At 40.7% G+C, this 19,474-nt stretch overlaps 1 long non-coding RNA gene across 1 annotated transcript; it reads left to right on the top strand.

The window, feature by feature from the left end:
* The first annotated feature begins 290 nt into the window (after nt 1-290).
* LOC111561395 lies at nt 291-19,133 on the top strand. Its single transcript, XR_002743950.2, has 3 exons — nt 291-779; nt 3,033-3,082; nt 18,334-19,133. It is a non-coding gene; the product is annotated as an uncharacterized LOC111561395 (long non-coding RNA).
* Nucleotides 19,134-19,474: the final 341 nt, after the last annotated feature.

Raw genomic sequence — 19,474 nt, 5'->3', positions numbered from 1 at the left:
ATTAGTTCTTCTGGTAGTTGGCACCTGTTTTTTAGTTCAGTTTGAGATCTTCCTGGTTCTTGGTATGTTGACTGAATTTCAGTCGAAATGGAGACATTTGAAGTATTATGAGACTGTGAGGGGCACCTGGGTGGCTCAGTCAGTTGGGTGTCCAATTCTTGGTTTCAGCCCAGGTCCCGATCTTCTGGTTCGTGAATTTGAGCCCTGTGTCAGGTTCCAAGCTGACAGTGCGGAGCCTGCTTGGGATTCTCTCTCTCACTCTTTCTCTGCCCCTCCCCTGCTCACTTTCTCTGTCTATCTAAATAAGTAAATAAACTTTAAAAAGAAAAAGACTCTAAATCTTATTTAAACCTTCTGATTTAGCTGGCTTCTTCTGATAGCACTCCAGCAAGGAAGAGGTGCAGTTGGGAATGCTACCTCATTATTCTCAGGTGGGGGTAGGAGTTCTCTATTTACAGCTCTGTGGCTCTCCTTGTTATTGCTAGGCAGGGGTATGTGTTCTGGCTTCCTGCTAGACCTCCACTGAAATCTCCATGGCTGGGGTGAGGAGCAGTGCCCTATTACTGCTCTCCATGTGACTTCTGTTGACACCAAGGTGGGGTGGAGAAAGTGACCTTGTAGCCATTGTCCCTGTGCAATGGTGAAGTTCTTGTATTTCCACTAGGTCTCCCATGACACCACCGTAACGGAAATGGGAAAAACATCACATTACTGCGGGATGGAAGTCCAGGCTCCCCACATGATTCATACGGTCATTGTGGAGCACGTCATTTCCTAATGTGGGTAAAGTTCCAGCTCCCTCCTTCACTTTCTTTTTTATCACACTGTTGGAGCGGTTGGGGTGTTTTATTTCAGCCTGAGGAGGATGGAAATCTAGACTCCCCATTTTGCTTTTCCTGGTGTAGGTAGGGGTGGAGAGAGATTTTTCTCTGGTGTTTGGCTAGGATAGAGTGGTTTTCTCAAAGTTTTCTTTTTTTTAATATTTTTTTATTTCTTGAGAGGTGGGGTAGGGGCAGGGGAAGACAGAGAGGGAGAGAGAGAGAGACTGAGAGAGAGAGAGAGAGAGAGAGAGAGAGAGAGAATCCCAAGCAGGCTCCACCCTCAGCACAGAGCCTGACATGGGGCTTGATCTCACGACCTGACCTAAGCTGAAATCAAGAGTTGAATGCTCAAGTGACTGAGCCACCCAGGCGCCCCCTCAAAGTTTTCTATCTTACTGTGTTCCTATTTTCTTGGTTCTTTGGTTAGAGAGAGCAGGTGTTTTTGTTTTCGGTCTGTGCTTATTGATGTGTCTAGTTTTGTGGGCTTCTCTAGCACCCAGTCCAGGATAAACGAGACAAAAAGGAAACCCAGGGGATTCACCACCAGGTCATTCCTTGGGCTCCGGGTTCCTAGCTTGTCTGTCTTCTCTCCACCCTTCAGAGTCATTTATATTTGTGCAGTCATAAGTTGTATTTAATGGCAGAAGTAGGGAAAAGTATATTTACTCCCTCTCTCCAGCAGTAGAAGTCTTATTTCTAGTCTTTTTATTTCATAAATATTTCTACCTTACTATAGAAAATAATAATAAAGGTATCTCAAAATGTGCAATTAGTGTCAAACACAGAAGAGATTGTTACAGCTTAAGGACACTTCGTGAAGCAAAAACGACTTGAATTCCCATCCTAATAAGTAAATGCCATCGCTTAAGTCCTATAATTCTCCAAACATTCTCTAATAAAGAGCTCAAAAATAATTATCATGCCTTTAGCTTTTACCATGCGCCAGGCACTATGTTGGTTGTCTTATATGCAATTAATGCTCTCAACAACCAAATGCTGTAAGCATTATTACAGCCATAAGTTTTACCATTGAGGAAAAGTGAGGTTTAGAGACTTGACTAAGCCACATCTTGCATCCGAGCTGAGTCCAACCAAAATCAAATACTGTTATTTAACCGCTCTGCCATACAGAAGACTCATTACTCAGAATCAAAATAAATGCATGCAGAAGGGACCTCTGGACACCATCTGCCTAGTTGAAACCAAAATGAAACTATTGTAGACTACTGAAATATTGAAAAAATAAGGGAGCAAACAATGATTGGAATCAGACACTCCAAAGTGAGGTGTGGAGACACCAAACCAGAAATGAATAAAAATATTTAATCTAAAGGTGAACATTGTATGCCTGGCAATTTCACTTGCCTTAGTGATCCTCAGTTTCTCTATGGGAAGATGATGTGGGGAAGGACACACTGTTCTTTAATTTAATGTGATGTAATATGTGCCAGCATTATGAATCACAGGAAAAATGAAATATTTTATGTGGCTTTAAAGCTCTTGAGCCTCGGGGAAATACATTTCTGGTCAATGAAGTTGTGTATCAGTTCTACCTTTTCAAGTTTTACAAAAGTACTTTTCCTTTAACGATTGATGTCATCGTTTTCGTTAATCAATTGCATTGCAATGATACCATCTTTGAATTCATTTTTTCTCTTTGAACATATGGATCCCTAGGAGTGTCTTTCTAAACAAACGCCTCTTGTAATTTTTTGAGTTGATCTTTTCTTGTTCATATTCTGTCTGCTTATCTCCTAAATTGTCTGAGTCCACTTCAGCAAATGATCTTGGTCTTTCTTCCTGGCCTTTTAAATGGTATCACTTCTAAGAGCATCTGGTTGGAAGAATATCTCCATAGAGTTGAAGTCTATGACAACACCACGATGTCAGAGCTGTATAGGGATTTGATAAAGGAAGATAGAACCTGAGCTATCTCTTAAGATATAGGCGCCCCTCTACTAGTCTGTCAGCACTTTCCTTGCCTTCCATTCATTACAGTGATCAATGAAATAGGCCTTTGTTTACCAAAACCCAAACAGCATCTTTCTTTCATTCTATTTCTTTTTTTTGTTTTTGTCACATAGAAGTTTACAGCTATGATTTTATGCTACATTGAGTAATATTTTTGATGTTATTATGTGGTACTCATTTTGAAATTACAACATTCTACTCCAAAACCCAGTGAAGTGTTACTACTTTTTCCTTTTACAGGTGAAGAAACTGAGGCGGAAGTAATTAAGTGACTTGACCAAGTTCACACAGTAAGTGGTATAAGCAGGATTAAATGAAAGGAAGTCTAACTTTGAAATGCATATCTTGGAGGTACCTGGGTGGCTGAGTCAGTTGAGCCTTCAACTTTGGCTCAGGTCATGATCTCTCACAGTACGTGAGTTTGAGCCCCACATCCGGCTCACCGCTGTCAGCGCAGAGCCTGCTTTGGATCCTCTGTCTCTCTGTCTCTGTCCCTCCCCCCCTCATACTCTCTCTCTCAAAAATAAATAAACATAAAAAAAAAAGAAATTCAGATCTTAACCAATATGCTACACAGCTCCTGGCTGATTCTGATACTGAAAAGCCATCTTCATTTTTGTTGAGTTCTTCAAAACATTAACATGGAATCAGCATATCTTTTACTTTAAAAAAAAACAAAAAACTTTCCCTCCATTTTCCCTTCCTTTTTGCTATTACGTAGAACCATATGATATCGATGATATTCAACCATTCACAAAAATGGCAATGTCATATGTACATAATATAATATATTTTTTTAATATACTTGTCTTTCTCAATATAGCTCTTTTGTTTCATGTTCCTTGACTTTTTAAATATCCATGTACTCCCTCTTAATGTTCAATCCTTTTACAAGTCTGTAGACCATACAACCAGAATGATACTATATAAGAATAAGAAATTTGGGCCACACCTTCCTTGCAATACAGGCCTATTGCCTTCTGACTTGCTACTTTTGGACATTATTTTGTATATTTACTGTAACGTTTATGTTGAGTAACATAGGACAATAGGGATACTGGTCATGATTTTAGTGGTTTACACTAGTGAGTATGTTTTCTCTGTTATTTATCTGGGTTTGAAAAAACAAGAGAAGTCAAAATAAAGTTGCAAAAATTTTCAAAGTCAGTTTCTCTTTTAAACATTTTTCAATCAACATGTATTAAATCCACACAAGGTACTGCCACTCTATATGACATTAAGGTATAGAAAGATATAAAATTAAAATATATATATATATCATATTGGTCCTTCAAGAATTTATTTTATTATTATTATTTTTTTAATGTTTATTTTATTTTTGAGAGAGAGACAGAGACAGAGCATGAGCAGGGGAGGGGTACACAGATAGGGAGACACAAAATCTGAAGCAAGCTCCAGGCTCTGAGCTGTCAGCACAGAGCCCAACGTGGGGCTCAAACTCATGAACCATGAGATCATGATCTGAGCTGAAGTCAGACACTTACCCAGACTGAGCCCCCCAGATGCCCCTGGTCCTGCATGAATTTAAAGGAGAGCCTATATACTTAAACATTAAGGTTTTCTTAGACTTTTCTGGTTTCTGACCATATGTCCTTGAGGGAGAGTTCTAGAGAAAAATCTGCCAGGGGCTTTTGCTTTCTCACCTTATTGTTGACTAACTTTGCAAATTACCAATTATGATTTTTTTTGAAATGGTGGTTGATAGTTCTGCAAAATGTTTTTTTTGCAAAGTAATTTCTGATGATAAGCCATATAGATAAACAGACCATCAATCTAGCTTCCTTTTTCTTAAATATGGAGATGGCTAACAAAAAGACATTCCACGTTCTTTGGTCATCTGGGTTGCTAGGCCTCACAAACATGGGTTCAAGGAACACTGTAGACACAAGGGGTCCCAAGATCAGGGTTCCATCATGCTCCTGGGACTCCATGCAACACCAGTGGACTTTATATTGGGGGCTGAGGAAGGCAAGAGAGCGAAGCCTTTTCTTTGGCCCCCTTTTTCAAAGCTGGAGTGATGGATATTTCATACCTCTGAGATCTCATATTATTTAGTAAGGGTGGTTCTTTTTCAGGTTCACATTTGCTTATTCATTTGGAAAACATTTGCTAAGGGCCTGCTTGTATGGCAGGATTAATGCTAAAGGATATGAAAATGGATAAAATATGGTGGCTGACCTTGAGGGGCTCATAATGCAGAAGTACAAACAATTACAAAATATGATGATAGCTAAAGTAGGAGCCTGTGAGTCATCTATTACAGAGGAATAAGCACTTTAGCTTCCTCAAGAATGGACACAGAGGAAATCCAAGGGAGTTTACTGAGGAGGTGACATTTCAGCTGATTCATGAAGAATAAGCAGGTGTTTCAAGGCAGAAAGGGAGCAAAGGAAGCCACTACAGAAGGAGAGAATAAACTTTGTTTATGCTAGTTTGTTTGTATGTACCTGAACTTACTTGAAAAGGAGTCAGAGACAAGATTCCAAAGTATGTTTAGGCTATGCTAAGATTAGACTTTACCTTGAAGCACAGTAGAGACAAACAAAGGATTTTAATCTAACAGTGTAATCATCAGATTTATGTTTTAAAATGTTATTCTTGGGGGCTCCAGGATGACTTAGTCAGTTGGGTGTCTGACTCTTGATTTTTGCTCAGGTCCTGATCCTAGGGTCTTGGGATCAAGCCCTCCACCCCCCTACACTGGGTGTGAGACCTGCTTAAGCTTCTCTCTCTCTCCCTCTGCCCTCCCTCTGGCTTGCCCCCCTCCTGCCTGCACAGGCTCATGCTTGCTCTCTCTCTCTCTCAAAAAAAAAAAAAAAAAAAAAAAAAAAAGAATAAAATGTCATTCTGCTTTTATTGTGGAGAATGACTTAGTAGTTAAATAAGTCATCCAGTTTAAAATAGGTAAGAGTTTCCAAAATGGGAGCCAGGGTAGGAATTTAAGAGATTTGGGAGGTAGAATCCAGGGAGTGGTTACTGATAGAATGTGGACGTTGAGAGAGGTGAGCACAATTACCTCCAGGTAACTGACTGGATGGATGATGGTAATAACAACATGTATTTCATTAATTGTAAAAAGCACAATTTTTTTTTCACATATAAACATCACTGAAATTCAGACCCATCTTGTATTCGATTATATGTCTACTTAATGTTTTTAGTATTTTTGTTCTTACTCCATGATACAATAAATAATGGTGCATTGGCCACATGATGACATCTTCCGCCTGGTATAATATGGGAGATAAGGTCAGGAATACAGCAGAAAGGTCAAATTTGGGCAGGAGGGCTAAGAGGGAAAAGGTCATCACCTATGAGAGATGAGGGAGATGGTACTTTTAACCATTATACATTTACCTCATTATTTACAACAAAAGCCACATTCCGGTTCTGCACCTGGGATGCTTGGTTAGTCTAGGCAGGTGAATTGTTCTGGTAGCTGGACATGGAGGGGTTCAGGTGATGGTGTGCAGGGCGGAGCTCACCTGGAAAGCTGGGTTTATGGAAGGACGGAGCAAAAAAGATTGTAATTTTTCACTGACTTATCTTTCGTTGAATTTAGTATCTTGCATTATTAGGTATCACATATCAACCAAAGCTCATAATATAAATGCACATCTCTGTATTTTCAGTTGTGTATCACTTCAGCAAACTGCCTGAATCTGTCTCCTGTTCTAAAAAAATAAATGGGTGGGGCACCTGGGCGGCTCAGTCAGTTAAGCATCCGACTTCAGCTCAGGTCGTGATCTCACGGTTTTAGGTTTGAGTCCCACATCCAGCTCTGCACTGACAGTGTGGAGATGGGGTGTTTAGACAGTGCCTGACCGGGTTGGTGACACTTGACAGAGACATGGAAGAAGGGAGAAAGCTAAGGGGAGATCTAGAGGAAGGACCGCAGGGGCAGAGCAAACGAGGGCACAGATCCTGAGGGGAAAGTAGTTGGTAGTATGTCCGGGGTTGGCATGAAGGCAGCGAGGCACACCCTTCCTAGAGGGGAGTAAGAAAGGAGAGTCAAAGATCAAGTCAGTTAGGTAGGTGGCACTGTACGGGATGTGGTTGGCTGAGGTAAATTTGGATTTCGTTCTAAGGGTGATGGGATCCATTGGAGAGTTTTGAGCAGGGAAATGACATGAAATTTCAGTGTGAGAGGACCACACCGCTAGGTATGTGGTAATCCACTACAGATGGCAAGAGTGGAGTATGGAGACTGGCCAGGACATGACAGCCATGGCTTGCTGTTTCCACCGATAGGATTGTGCCCATTTATTGTTTTGTTTTATTTTATTTTATTTTATTTTATTTTATTTTATTTTATTGTCCATTTGTTTTTTTGAAGTTTATTTATTTTGAGAAAGAGAGAAAGTACGAGTGGGGGAGGGGCAGGGAGAGAGGGAGAGATGCCCCACACCGCCATTATCTTTCCTTCACACGGTTCATTTCTCTTCATGGCACTTACCACAACCTGAAATTAACACATTTACCGCTCACCTAATAAAACGTGAGATACAAAAAGAAGCACTTTAGCTTGTCTTAGAATTGGTCCTGGCACATAGTAAGTATAAAATAAATAAGTGTTCATTAAACACATGCTATAGACTTTAATATCTGAACTGAATATCGCTGTACTAGATAAGAGTCTATGCTGCTGGACCCACCGTGGCCACAGCTCTCTCTCAACTAAGCAGCCAAAGATCCTTGTTGCATAGTTTCTGTGCTTTAGACTAAGAGCCTAAGATCCTTGCCTTGGCCAATTAAACCAGAGGTGGTGGGTCTGTGTGACCCACAGACCAGCAGCAGCAGCAGCACCTGAAAATTTCTTTAAAATGCAGCTTCTCAGGGGCGCCTGGGTGGCTCAGTCGGTTAAGCAGGTGACTTTGGCTCAGGTCATGAACTCGCGGTCCGTGAGTTCGAGCCCCGTGTCGGGCTGGCTCTGTGCTGACAGCTCAGAGTCTGGATCCTGTTTCAGATTCTGTGTCTCCCTCTCTCTGACCCTCCTCTGTTCATGCTCTGTCTCTGTCTCAAAAATAAATAAACGTTAAAAAAAAAACTTTTTTAAATAAAATAAAATACAGCTTCTCAGACCCTATTGAATCAGAATCTGCATTTTTTTAAAGACTAACAATTTTGTTATGATTTTATTTTTTATTTCTTATGTATTTTAATTTTATTTTTTAAATTTACACCCAAGTTAGTTAGCATTTAGTGCCACAATGATTTCAGGAATAGATTCCTTAATGCCCCTCACCCTTTTAGCCCATTCCCCCCCTCCCAGAACCCCTCCAGTAACCCTCTGTTTGTTCTCCATATTTAAGTCTCTTATGTTTTGTCCCCCTCCCTGTTTTTATATTATTTTTGCTTCCCTTCCCTTATGTTCATCTGTTCTAAAGTCCTCATATGAGTGAAGGCCTATGAGAATCTGCATTTTTAACAAGATCCCTATGTGATTTGGATGAGCATTGCAATTGGAGGAGCCCTGATTTATAGCATTGTTTTTCAAATTGTAGAGTTATGAAATCAATTTAGCAAGTCACAGCTAGCAAACTTTTAGATGAACAGAGCAGAATGGCATAGGAGAAACTAGATTAAAAACTGAAAAGATCAGACCATAAAACATGCAGATGGCTTAAGTGGTATCTTAAGAAGCCATAAGCGTATATGCACGTATGCATAGGATCACGATGTAATACATTTATTACAGTGGATCGTGGTCAAAATGCTTGAGAGCTGTTGACCCACAGGACAGCCAGGAACTTGAGGTAAGAATTAACCCATCCAGGACAGTGATCCCGTATTGTGACAACTGAACCAATTAGATGTTCCAAAAAAACTTAGAGACTTAAAACAAAGGGGTTGTTTTGACAAACCTCTTCCAGACTATGAAAATTTTCCTGATTTCAGCTTATCCCATGTAGAGTAGTACATACATTATCCAACTCTTAACTCCTACATTGCCACTTAAAAATAATCAATGTCTGAAAGCTCTAAAAAGACAGCACTTGGGGGCTTTAGAAATGTCGTTACCTTAACATGCATGTTGTTAATTAACATCCGATTTACAGAGTTACAATGGCTTAAGGGTGTTTTAAAGAAAAACAAAATAAAATAGCCAAAGATAGGGTAAATTTTAACCATAATGATTGATAAAGTCTCAGTAAAAATCCAGTTGTTAGCAATCCATAAACATATTTGCATAGCAATATGACATTTTCAAACTATCTACATTTATCATCTTTTAAAAGCTGATGCCGGGGCACCTGGGTGGTTCAGTGGTTGAGCATCTGATTCTTGGTTTTGGCTCAGGTCCTGATCTCACGCTGTGCTGACATTGAGGGGCCTGCTTGGGATTCTCTCTGTCTCTCCCTCTCTCTGCCCTTTCCCCGCTCTCTCTCTCTCTCAAAATAAATAAATAAACTTAAAAAAAAAACTTTTAAAAAGCTGATGCCTATGTCAGACTAACTAAAGCCTTTCCTTTGCTCAACAGACATTACGTTATATCACTAGTATAAAACCACACAGAGTGTGCTGATTACCTAACATTCACTCATTCAACACATCTTTTTAAACATCTGTTACATTTAAGGCATTGTGGAGGATAAATGAAAGCCTTTGAACAATTTCAAGGCAATTTTTGTAAATGGGAAAATTTGAGTATTGATTAGATAAGCAGAAGCCAAGATTTTTTTTACCTTTGAGGGGAAAAAAAAAGAAATAGCCTCTAATTTAAGGCTAAGTTTTGGCTAATTAGAGGCTGATGAGTTAGCATCCTGTTGGGTTATTTGGATCTCATACTCCCTTCCTACTCTTTTTCTTTGGCAATTTTATTCTCCTCCAGTACATCCATTAAAGAATTACCAATTTCAGAGCAAGACACTGAAGCTTGTATCACTCAGGTTTTCTTTTGGGGCATTTTGCCTCTGCACATAGCCTGTGACCCCTGAGGAGGTTACTTTCAAACAACCTCATGTGTTTAAACATGTTAGCATAGTGTTACGTTAGCAAAAAAAGAATGAAGCAAAGAGTAATTAGCAATTGTGCTGACATGGTTTCTTATATCCCTTGTTTTCTCAAATATCGTTATGATAAATCCCCATCACTAGAAAGAATGTATACACAAACCTCTTCCCTTTCCAAAAGTTTGATCTCTGGAAATAAACTTAAAAAGGGGGGGGGGGCGGGGACCTGGGTGGCTCAGTAGGTTAAGTGGCTGACTTCGGCTCAGGTCATGATCTCACAGTTTGTGAATTCGAGCCCCACATCGGGCTCTGTGCTGACAGCTTGGAGCCTGGAGCCTGTTTCAGATTCTGTCTCTCCCCGTGTCTGTCTCTGCCCCTCCCCCCCTTGTTCTCTCTCTCTCTCTCTCTCTCTCTCTCTCTCTCTCTCTGTATGTGTGTGTGTGTGTGTGTGTGTGTGTGTGTGTCTCTGTGTCTCTCTCAAGATGAATAAATAAAAGTTTGATCTCTGGTAAGCACCCCAGAGTTTTATGATTAAAACCTTCTGAATGGAGACTTCTGCTTCTAGCTATGACAAAGAAGCTTATCTTAGACTAGCATTCCCATTAATATCAGGAATAAGTTAAGAGTCTTCTTTTTCACCACTGTTATTTAGCCAACGTAAGCAGATAACAAACAAAAATAAAAATTGGAAAAAGTGAAGTAAAATCATCATTCTTTGCTGATGGTATGATTGCTTACCAGAAAGAGCAAGAGAATCCTATGAAAAACTGTTAGAAACAATAAGAGAGTTCAAAATTCATAAAAGCTTTTATATAGCCAGTTAGAAGGAAAGAAACTGAAAAAAGTTAAAATATACAGAAAGTGTGAACAATTTATATGAAGAAAACTAAAACACTAATGAGGGACACACACAAAAATGTACCAAATGACATGCTATGTTCTTGTTCAGAAAATTTTAGCATGACAAAGATGTCAATTTGCCCTAAATTAATCTGTAAATTCAGTGTAATCCCAATAAAAACATCAAGATAATTTATTTTGGAACTAGACAGACTGATTCTAAAGTTCAAGTGGAAAATAAGCAAATAAAAAGAGCCTGGGAAAGTCTAAAAAGAATAAGAAAAATAAGATAGGTTGTAAAATCTATTTCATAAGCTCTAACATTTAAAAATGTTACTAATGCCTGCATAGAACAGTGCCTGGCATGTAAATAGACCATCGTTGAAAAGATGAACAGTGAAATCAATGGGCTTGTCTGGAAAACCCAAATTGGACCCATATTCTTATTGGAATTTATCACATGCAAAAGTGGGATTTAAAAGTCATGGAGTGGGGCGCCTGGGTGGTTCGGTCATTTGACTCTTGATTTTGGCTCAGGTCATGATCCTAGGGTCATAAGATCAAGCCACACATTGAGCTCTGGGCTGAGACTGGAGCCTGTTTAAGAGCCTTTCTCTCTCTCCCTTTCCCTCTGCGCCTCATCTGCGCTCACTCACACACTTGTGCTCTCTCTCCCTCTCTCTCAAGAAATAAAAAGAAAAGTCACGAAGGGATGCCTGGCTGGCTCAGTCCGTAGAACATGTGACTCCTGATCTCTGGGTTGGAAATTCGAGCCCCATGTTGGGTGTAAAGATTACTTAAAAAAAATTAAAATCTTTTTTTTTTTTATTTAAAAAAAATTTTTTTTAACGTTTATTTATTTTTAAGACAGAGAGAGACAGAGCATGAACAGGGGAGGTGCAGAGAGAGAGGGAGACAAAGAATCTGAAACAGGCTCCAGGCTCTGAGCTGTCAGCACAGAGCTCGACGCGGGGCTCGAACTCATGGACCGTGAGATCATGACCTGAGCCGAAGTCAGACGCTTAATCGACCAAGCCACCCAGGCGCCCCCCCAAAAATTAAAATCTTAAAAAAAAAAGTCATGGAGAAAGGAGGAGTGGGATACCTGGGTGTCTCAGTCGGTTAAGTGTCTGACTTCAGCTCAGGTCATGATCTCACGGTTCGCGGGTTCGAGCCCCGCGTCAGGCTCCATGCTGACAGCTCAGAGCCTGGAGCCCGCTTCAGATTCTGTGTCTCCCCCTCTCTCTGCCCCTCCCCTGCTCATGCTCTGTCTCTCTCTCTGTCTCTCTCTCTCAGAAATAAACATTAAAAAAATTTAAAAAAAAGAAAGGAGTTATTCTATAAATGGTTTTAGGACAACCGGGTAACCAGTTGGAAAAAAATTAACTGGAGCTGTGCCTCACACCTTACATAGTATGAATTCCAAATGAATCAAATATTTAAAAGTTAAAAAACAAACAGTTAAAATACTAGAAGAAAAACAGGAAATTAAAAAAAATAATTTCTGAAACCATAAAAAGGTAGTTTAATTGGGCTATATAATGGTAAAAATTTCTGCATTATAAAAGCCATTTACTATAAACACAATCAGAGAACTGACAAATCGGATAAAACATTTGCTACCCACATCCCCAAAGGCTATAAATTCTTTACTAAGAAGAGTTCTACAAATCAGAAATAAGCAAAACAAAGTGACCACTACCCCTACTCCTCACACACATAGAAAATTTGGCAAAGGACATGGATAATTTACAAGAAATAAAAAAGGCCTTTAGACACAGGAGACATTTAACTTCAATCGTAAAAAGTAAAATGCAAATTAGGCTTCTAAAAATATTTCATGGCTTTCTCCTCAGATAAGCAAACATCACAGATCTTGACAACACAGGATTGGTGAAGGTGTGGGCCTCCCATTCATTGCTGAAAGAACTGTCAATTGGCACTTTCCAGAAAGTAATCTAGCGATATCTGTTGAAATTATAAAACCGCACAGACACTTAAAATGACAACCCCACTTCTAGGAATTTAGCTTACAAATATACTTTTAGGGGCGCCCGGGTGGCTCAGTCGGTGAAGTATCTGACTCTTGGTATCAGCTCAGGTCATGACCTCATGGCTTCATGGGTTTGAACCCCACATCGGGCTCTGCATTGTGGAGCCTGCTTGGGATCCTGTCTCTCCGTCTCTCTGCCCCTCCCCTGCTTGCACTGTCTCTGTCTCTCTCAAAATAAATAAATAAACTTAAAAAAAACAAATATACTGTTAGATGTGTCAAATGGCCTATGTGTAAGATTTGCAGTAGTGTAACAGCAAAATATTAGAAACAAAGTAAATGTCAGTAGGAGACTGATTAAAGGAACTATGGCGTATTCATCTGACAGAATGCTATTGTACCAACAAAAGAACCAGGCCTCTCTCTCTCTCTCTCTCTCTCTCTCTCTCTCTCTCTCTCTTTCTCTCTCTCTCTCTCTCTCTCACCTTTAGATGGCTGCAGCCACTCTCCAACTTCTAGCATGCCAGCACTCTGCATCTGTGCATTTATTTTTCTGCACAGCACTCATCACCATCTGGCATATTATACATATTTCATTGCTTGTTTGCCATTTGTCTGTCTTTCCTGTTTCCCTCTACTAGAATGTAAGTTCCATGAAGCTAGAGATTTTGCCCACTGCCAAGTCTTTATCATCTAAGAGTGCCTGGCACAAGGTAGACACTGAATAAATACTTGTCAGGTGAATGAATAAAAGAATGAAAAGATATGGAAAGATCTCTAAAATCCATTTTGTTTTATTTTAGAAAGAGAGCACGCACACACGTGAATGGCGGAGAGAGGCAGAGAGAGAGAGAATCTCAAGCAGACTCCATGCTCAGCATGGAGCCCCACACAAGGCTCAGTCCCACCACCCTGGAATCATGACCTGAGCCGAAATCAGAAGTTGGACACTCAACCGACTGAGCCACCCAGGCACCCCTAAAATCCATTTTAAAGTGAAGAAAGCAGGGGGCGCCTAGAGGCTCAGTTGGTTGAGCGTCTGGCTTCAGCTCAGGTCATGATGTCACAGTTTGTGAGTTCAAGCCCTGCGTCGGGCTCTCTGCTGATGGCCCAGAGCCTGGAGCCTGCTTTGGATTCTGTGTCTCCCTCTTTCTCTGTCCCTCCCCTGCTCATGCTCTCGCTCTCTCTCAAAAATAAATAAACATTAAAAAAATAAAGTGAAGAAAGAATGCAGTAGTATTCTATTCTTGGTGTAAAAAATTATATACTTACACAAATGTATACACACACACACACACACACACACACACACACACACACACAAATGCTTGCCTATCCAGGGACTTTCTGGAAGGATATGTTGGAATCTGGTGCCAGTGGTTGTCCCTGGGAGCAGAGAGCAGAGTTGTGCGTATGGTCATTGTAGGTAGGAGAGAAACTAGATTTTTCATACTTTGCCCTTATAGTTCTTGGATATTATTCCACAAACATGTATTACATAATTAAAAAATTCATTTTAAAAAGTTACTGGGGTACAGGGGTGCCTGGGTGGCTCAGTTGGTTGGGCGTCCAACTTCAGCTCAGGTCATGATCTCACAGTCTGTGAATTCGAGCCCCGCGTCAGGCTCTGTGCTGACAGCTCAGAGCCTGGAGCCTGCTTCGGATTCTGTGTCTCCCTCTCTCTCTCTGCCCCTCCCCTGCTCATGCTCTATCTCTGTCTCAAAAATAAATAAAAACATTAAAAAAAATTTTTTTAAATTACTGGGGTGCATAAGTGGCTCAGTGGGGCACTTGGGTAGCTCAGTCTTAAGCGTCCTACTCTCAGTTTCAGCTCAGGTCATGATCTCAGGGTTCGTGAGTTCGACCCCCATGTAAATATTTACCTGCTAATGCAGAGCCTGCTTGGGATCCTCTCTCTCTCCCTCTGTCTCTGCCTCTCCCCTGCTTGCTTGCTCTCTCTTTCAAAATAAATAAACTTTAAAAAATTCTTTTATTTATTTATGTATTTAAAGCAATCTCTACTCCCAACATGGGACTAAAACTCATGACCCTGAGATCCAGAGTCACATGCTCTCCTGACTGAGCCAGCCACGTGCCTCAAGTTTTAAAAATTACTGATTTAAAGAATGAACTGAGAAAACAAAAGCTTCTGAAAGAGACAGACAATAACCAGAGGTGCAAGAGTCAGGGATGAGGGAAGGAGTGTTGGGGAGGGAGGAAATGTCTCCTGCACCTTTGGCCCTGAAGAGCTCAAGCAGCCTCATCCCTACACCTCTGTCCCCTCGATCTCCACTTGTCTCCACTCCCAACCTTCCATTCCTTGTGGGCACCTGACATGTCTGTGCTCTAGCTTAGGTGGTTCCAGCTGTTGGAATGCACTTTTCTCCCTTGTCTACTTAAAAAACCTATTCATTCTTGGTGAAGCCATCTCTTCCCTGTTTGTTTCCACAACAATTGGTTCTTGTTTCTATTTAAAACTAAACACCATTGTTTTGTTTACAAGTTTGTTTGTTTGCTTGTTTTTAAGTAGGGCCCATGCCCAACATGGAGCTTCAACTCACAACCCTGAGATCAAGAGTCGCATGCTCTCTGGATTGAGCCAGCCAGGTGCCCTGTTTACAAGTCTTTTTACTCTTTTATGGCATCTGGTTTTGTTTACATGTATGTTTACATGCCTGCATGCTCCTTGAAGGCAAGAGCTGTCATTCATCGTTGTTCTCCATTGTTTACACAGTAACTTGCATGGAACAAGCCTGACACACAGTAGGTACATCCCCAAAATGTTCATGAATGACCGCAATCCTTTTCTTCATGTAGCTTCCATATTCACCTTAAAATTAGGAACAATTTCTATTGGAAGATCTAAGGACTCAGGCTTTTATTGAGTGGCCTGAGAGAATGTTAGTCATTAGCCTACTTATAGTAGAATGCCCACCAATAACATTCCCCGGGGAGAATTAAGCTCTTAAAAAGTTCAATAAATGGATTTTGTGGAGATAGGCAAATTCACCTGAAAGAGGTCTCACCAATAAAAGGTGACCATAACCGGATTAAACGTTAGTATACACAAAGAAAGAATGTGTCCATCACCAGCCAATTTAACAACTTCCTTAACCAACAAGAGATGGAATGCAAAGGTCCTGGGGAGAGTCATTCTGTTCTCTTCAGTTTGGCAAGACTCTCCTTGTTTGTGGGATTGAGTGCTCTGGCTCTCCTACCAGAGGCCAATAAACGCTGGATTCCTCTAATTAACCTCCATTGTTCCTTTTCCATATTTACCAAGTAAACCTTCAGTTATGCGCTCACTCCCATGTAGGTCGGCCTTCTTGGAGAACACATGCTGTTGGTGATGACTTTAACATTCCTGTTTCTGACCTTCATAGTTTTCATTATAAATCAGTGAGTTACTTGGTGCTTAGACATCAGGCTACGTTAGTGTGAATGTGTTGTTGAAAATTAATATGCTCTTTAATTGCTGATAAAAGCGGAGTTTGGAATCTGCAAAGCTGAGGATCAAAGGCTGGTTATGGTACGTACACCATGGAATACTTCGCCAACCAGAACGGTCCCCACCTCCCAAGTAAGCCCTGGGACACAGCTTACTTCCAGGGCAACCTCAGGATAGCCAACCTGCCTACATGCCTTTATACATATTATAAATGTTTATACATAGAACCCCTACTGTATGCCAGACACTATGATGCAAAGACAGAGAGGGAAGGGCCTGCGCAGGCATCCCAAGCTCTTTGGTTTCTCTAGTCCAGTTGTTCTGAGCTCTAAGAATCACTGATCATGAAGTCCTAAAATGTTGATGAAATTGAAACAAATCTTTCATGGAAAAATGCACAGACACTGGGCTATTTGCATTTAGTTTACTTTATAGCATTGAAAATGAATTCCTTTGCCATGTAATGTAAGGTGGGCTCTGGAATCACACAGATATGTGCTGAAATATTTGGCTTTATCATGTACCAGCTGTGTGACACTGGACAAATTACTTATTCTCTCTAGGCTTCAGTTTTCTGATCTGTGAAAGGGAATATTAGTGCTCCCCTCATAGGACTGTTTAGAATTGTTAGACATTATATATGAAGTCATAGTACAGTCCCTAATGTGTGGAAACCAATGAATTACTGCTATAAATGTAAGTAAGCAAAATATTATCTTCATTATTTGAATGCCAATAAAATAAACGGCAACCTTAACTTTACCCAATAGTAAACTCCACTGAAAGGATGCTTTTGATATGAATAAGAAGTTGGGTTTGTTAAAAAAAAAATAAGTTGAGTTGTGTCATACATGTCATCCACTTGATTTCAGTTTTTTTTAATGGCAATAAATACTGAAAACATTGGCTCGTATAGGTCACAGGACATACCCCGAGACTAAGTTGAATTCATGGTTCATCATCACCACTGTAAAACAACGGAACCATCTTTTGTTAGGTATATCACTGAAGCTTTCTGTGGGCAAAAAAGGATGATAAATTCGTGTCTTTTTTTTTTTTTAATGTTTGTTCATTTATTTTTGAAAAAGAGAGAGAGAAAAATTGCACAAGCAGGGGAGGGGCAGACAGAGAGGGACAGAGAGAATCCTAAGCAGGCTCTGTGCCCTCAGCCCCAGAGCCCCACACAGGCTCAGATTCACTAACCATGAGATCATGACCTGAGCTGAAACCAGGAGTTGGATGCTTAACCGACTGAGCCACCCAGGCATCCCAGTTCATGTTTTAATTTTAAAGTCATCTAAGCAGAAGCAACATTCAAAAGAATTCTCTGGTGTTTTGGGGTCTTGAAAATTCCTGCTTGTAGAGAAATTAATAAGACTTTCTCAATGGGCTTTAGACCACAGAAAGTCCTTATCCTCACTGAAAAGTTTACATCGTTACTTGCATTCTGTCTTCGCTTCATGAAATGGCACAGGGCCTTAAGAGTTGGGGGGTTCCTTTCAGCAGTACCCATAATACCCTAGGTAGAACCATAAATTAAAATATTTGTTTTAGGGGCATCTGGGTGGCTCAGTTAGTTAAGTGTCTGACTCTTGATATCGGCTCAGGTCATGATCTCAAAGTCATGGGATCAAGCACCAAGTCAGCTCTGTGCTGACCATGGAGCCTCTTTGGGTTCTCGCCCTCTTTCTCTGCCCTTCTGCTGCTGCTCTTTCTCTGTCCTTCTCTCTCTCTCTCTCTCTCTCTCTCTCTCTCTCTCTATCCCAAAAATAAATAAATAAACTTAAAAAAATTTTTGCTTCAGTCTCATGGTCAAAAATACCTATGTAACACAACCAGGAATGAACTCTCAATTAAATTGTTCTGAAAAGTCTTGTCTCTGCCTCCTTTTCTGTCTCTCTCTCTCTCTCTCCCTCTTTCTCTGTCTCTATCTTCTCTCTTTAGAGCACACATACAACTTAAGCTTGAAGTTCAATCACATACTTTTTTTTTTCATTTTTAAAAAAAAATTTTTTTTTAACGTTTTATTTATTTTTGAGACAGAGAGAGACAGAGCATGAACAGGGGAGGGGCAGAGAGAGAGGGAGACACAGAATCGGAAGCAGGCTCCAGGCTCTGAGCCATCAGCCCAGAGCCCGACGCGGGGCTCCAACTCACGGACCGCGAGATCGTGACCTGAGCTGAAGTCGGACGCTCAACCGACTGAGCCACCCAGGGGCCCCACAATCACAAAGTTAGTGGACTGGGTATAACAGAGATAGCTTCCTACTCTGATCTCTTTTCTAGTTAAAATTTCTTGAAAAGGCCGAGGTCAAGACCAGGCTCTGATGAAGTCGATGACTCTCACAGCAGTAAACAAGACTCCTTTGAGAATTGCTGGCACATATCAATTCCTGTTGATGCTGAGGGCAATGAGTCATGACGACGCATGGTGCACCTTCGGCAGAGCCGCCTGGCCAGGTATGTTACTGAGTCCAGAGAACCAAACGCTCTGTCCTTGGAGACAAAGTTTTCCTTGACAAAGACATTTTTTCACCATTTGGCAAAAGATGGTGGCTTTTCAAGTTGCCAAAAGGGGATCCGAAAAATTGGAATACTTCTTGAGTGGTACCGGTGTGCAAATAAAGAATGACAGAGCTGGTTGAAAGGAGAGGCGTCAGCAGTTTCATCCAGTTGTTTGCCTATTGAAGGAAAGCAGTTGAGGAGCCGGTTTACGGACTTGTTTCCAGATATTAGAAGAAACATCAGTGATTCTAAAGGGGATCCTGCCTTTTGAAATTGGCATGTCTTCAGTTTTCGTCCTTTGCCCCAAGCAATAAACCATTTCAAATATTTCCAGGGTACATGGCCTCATTCAGTTTTCTACAATTTTGTGTGTTTTTGCTTGGGATAAAAAACCAGGGATGTTTTAAGGTTGCCCCAAGACATGATGTGCAAGTCCAATTTTGTTAAAGTTTTGGCCCTTTAAAATGAAGCATTTTCTTATGAAACAATTTATCCAAGTCCAAGCATTTTCCTTTAAAAATTACTTTAATTTAATTTTATTTATTTATTTTTTAACGTTTATTTTAGAGACAGAGATACACAGAGCGTGAGCAGGGAAAGGGGGGTTGGTGGAGGGAGACACAGAATCCAAAGCAGGCTCCGGGCTCTGAGCTGTCAGCACAGAGCCCGATGTGAGACTCAAACTCACAACCACGAGATCATGACCTGAGCTGAAGTTGGACGCTTAACCAACTGAGCCACCCAGGCACCCCTATTTATTTATTTTTAATGTTTATTTATTTGAGAGAGAGAGAGAGAGAGAGAGAGAGAGAGAGAGAGAGAGAGAGAAGGTGCAGGGGAGGAGTAGAGAGAGAGACAGAGGATCTGAAGCAGACCCTGTACTGACAGCACAGAGCCCAATGTGGGACTTGAGCTCAGAAGC

Source organism: Felis catus, chromosome B4 (assembly GCF_018350175.1).
Source record: "Felis catus isolate Fca126 chromosome B4, F.catus_Fca126_mat1.0, whole genome shotgun sequence".
Lineage (NCBI taxonomy): Eukaryota > Metazoa > Chordata > Mammalia > Carnivora > Felidae > Felis > Felis catus.
The sequence above is the reverse complement of the archived record's forward strand: the minus strand, read 5'-3'. Positions and strand labels throughout refer to the sequence as shown.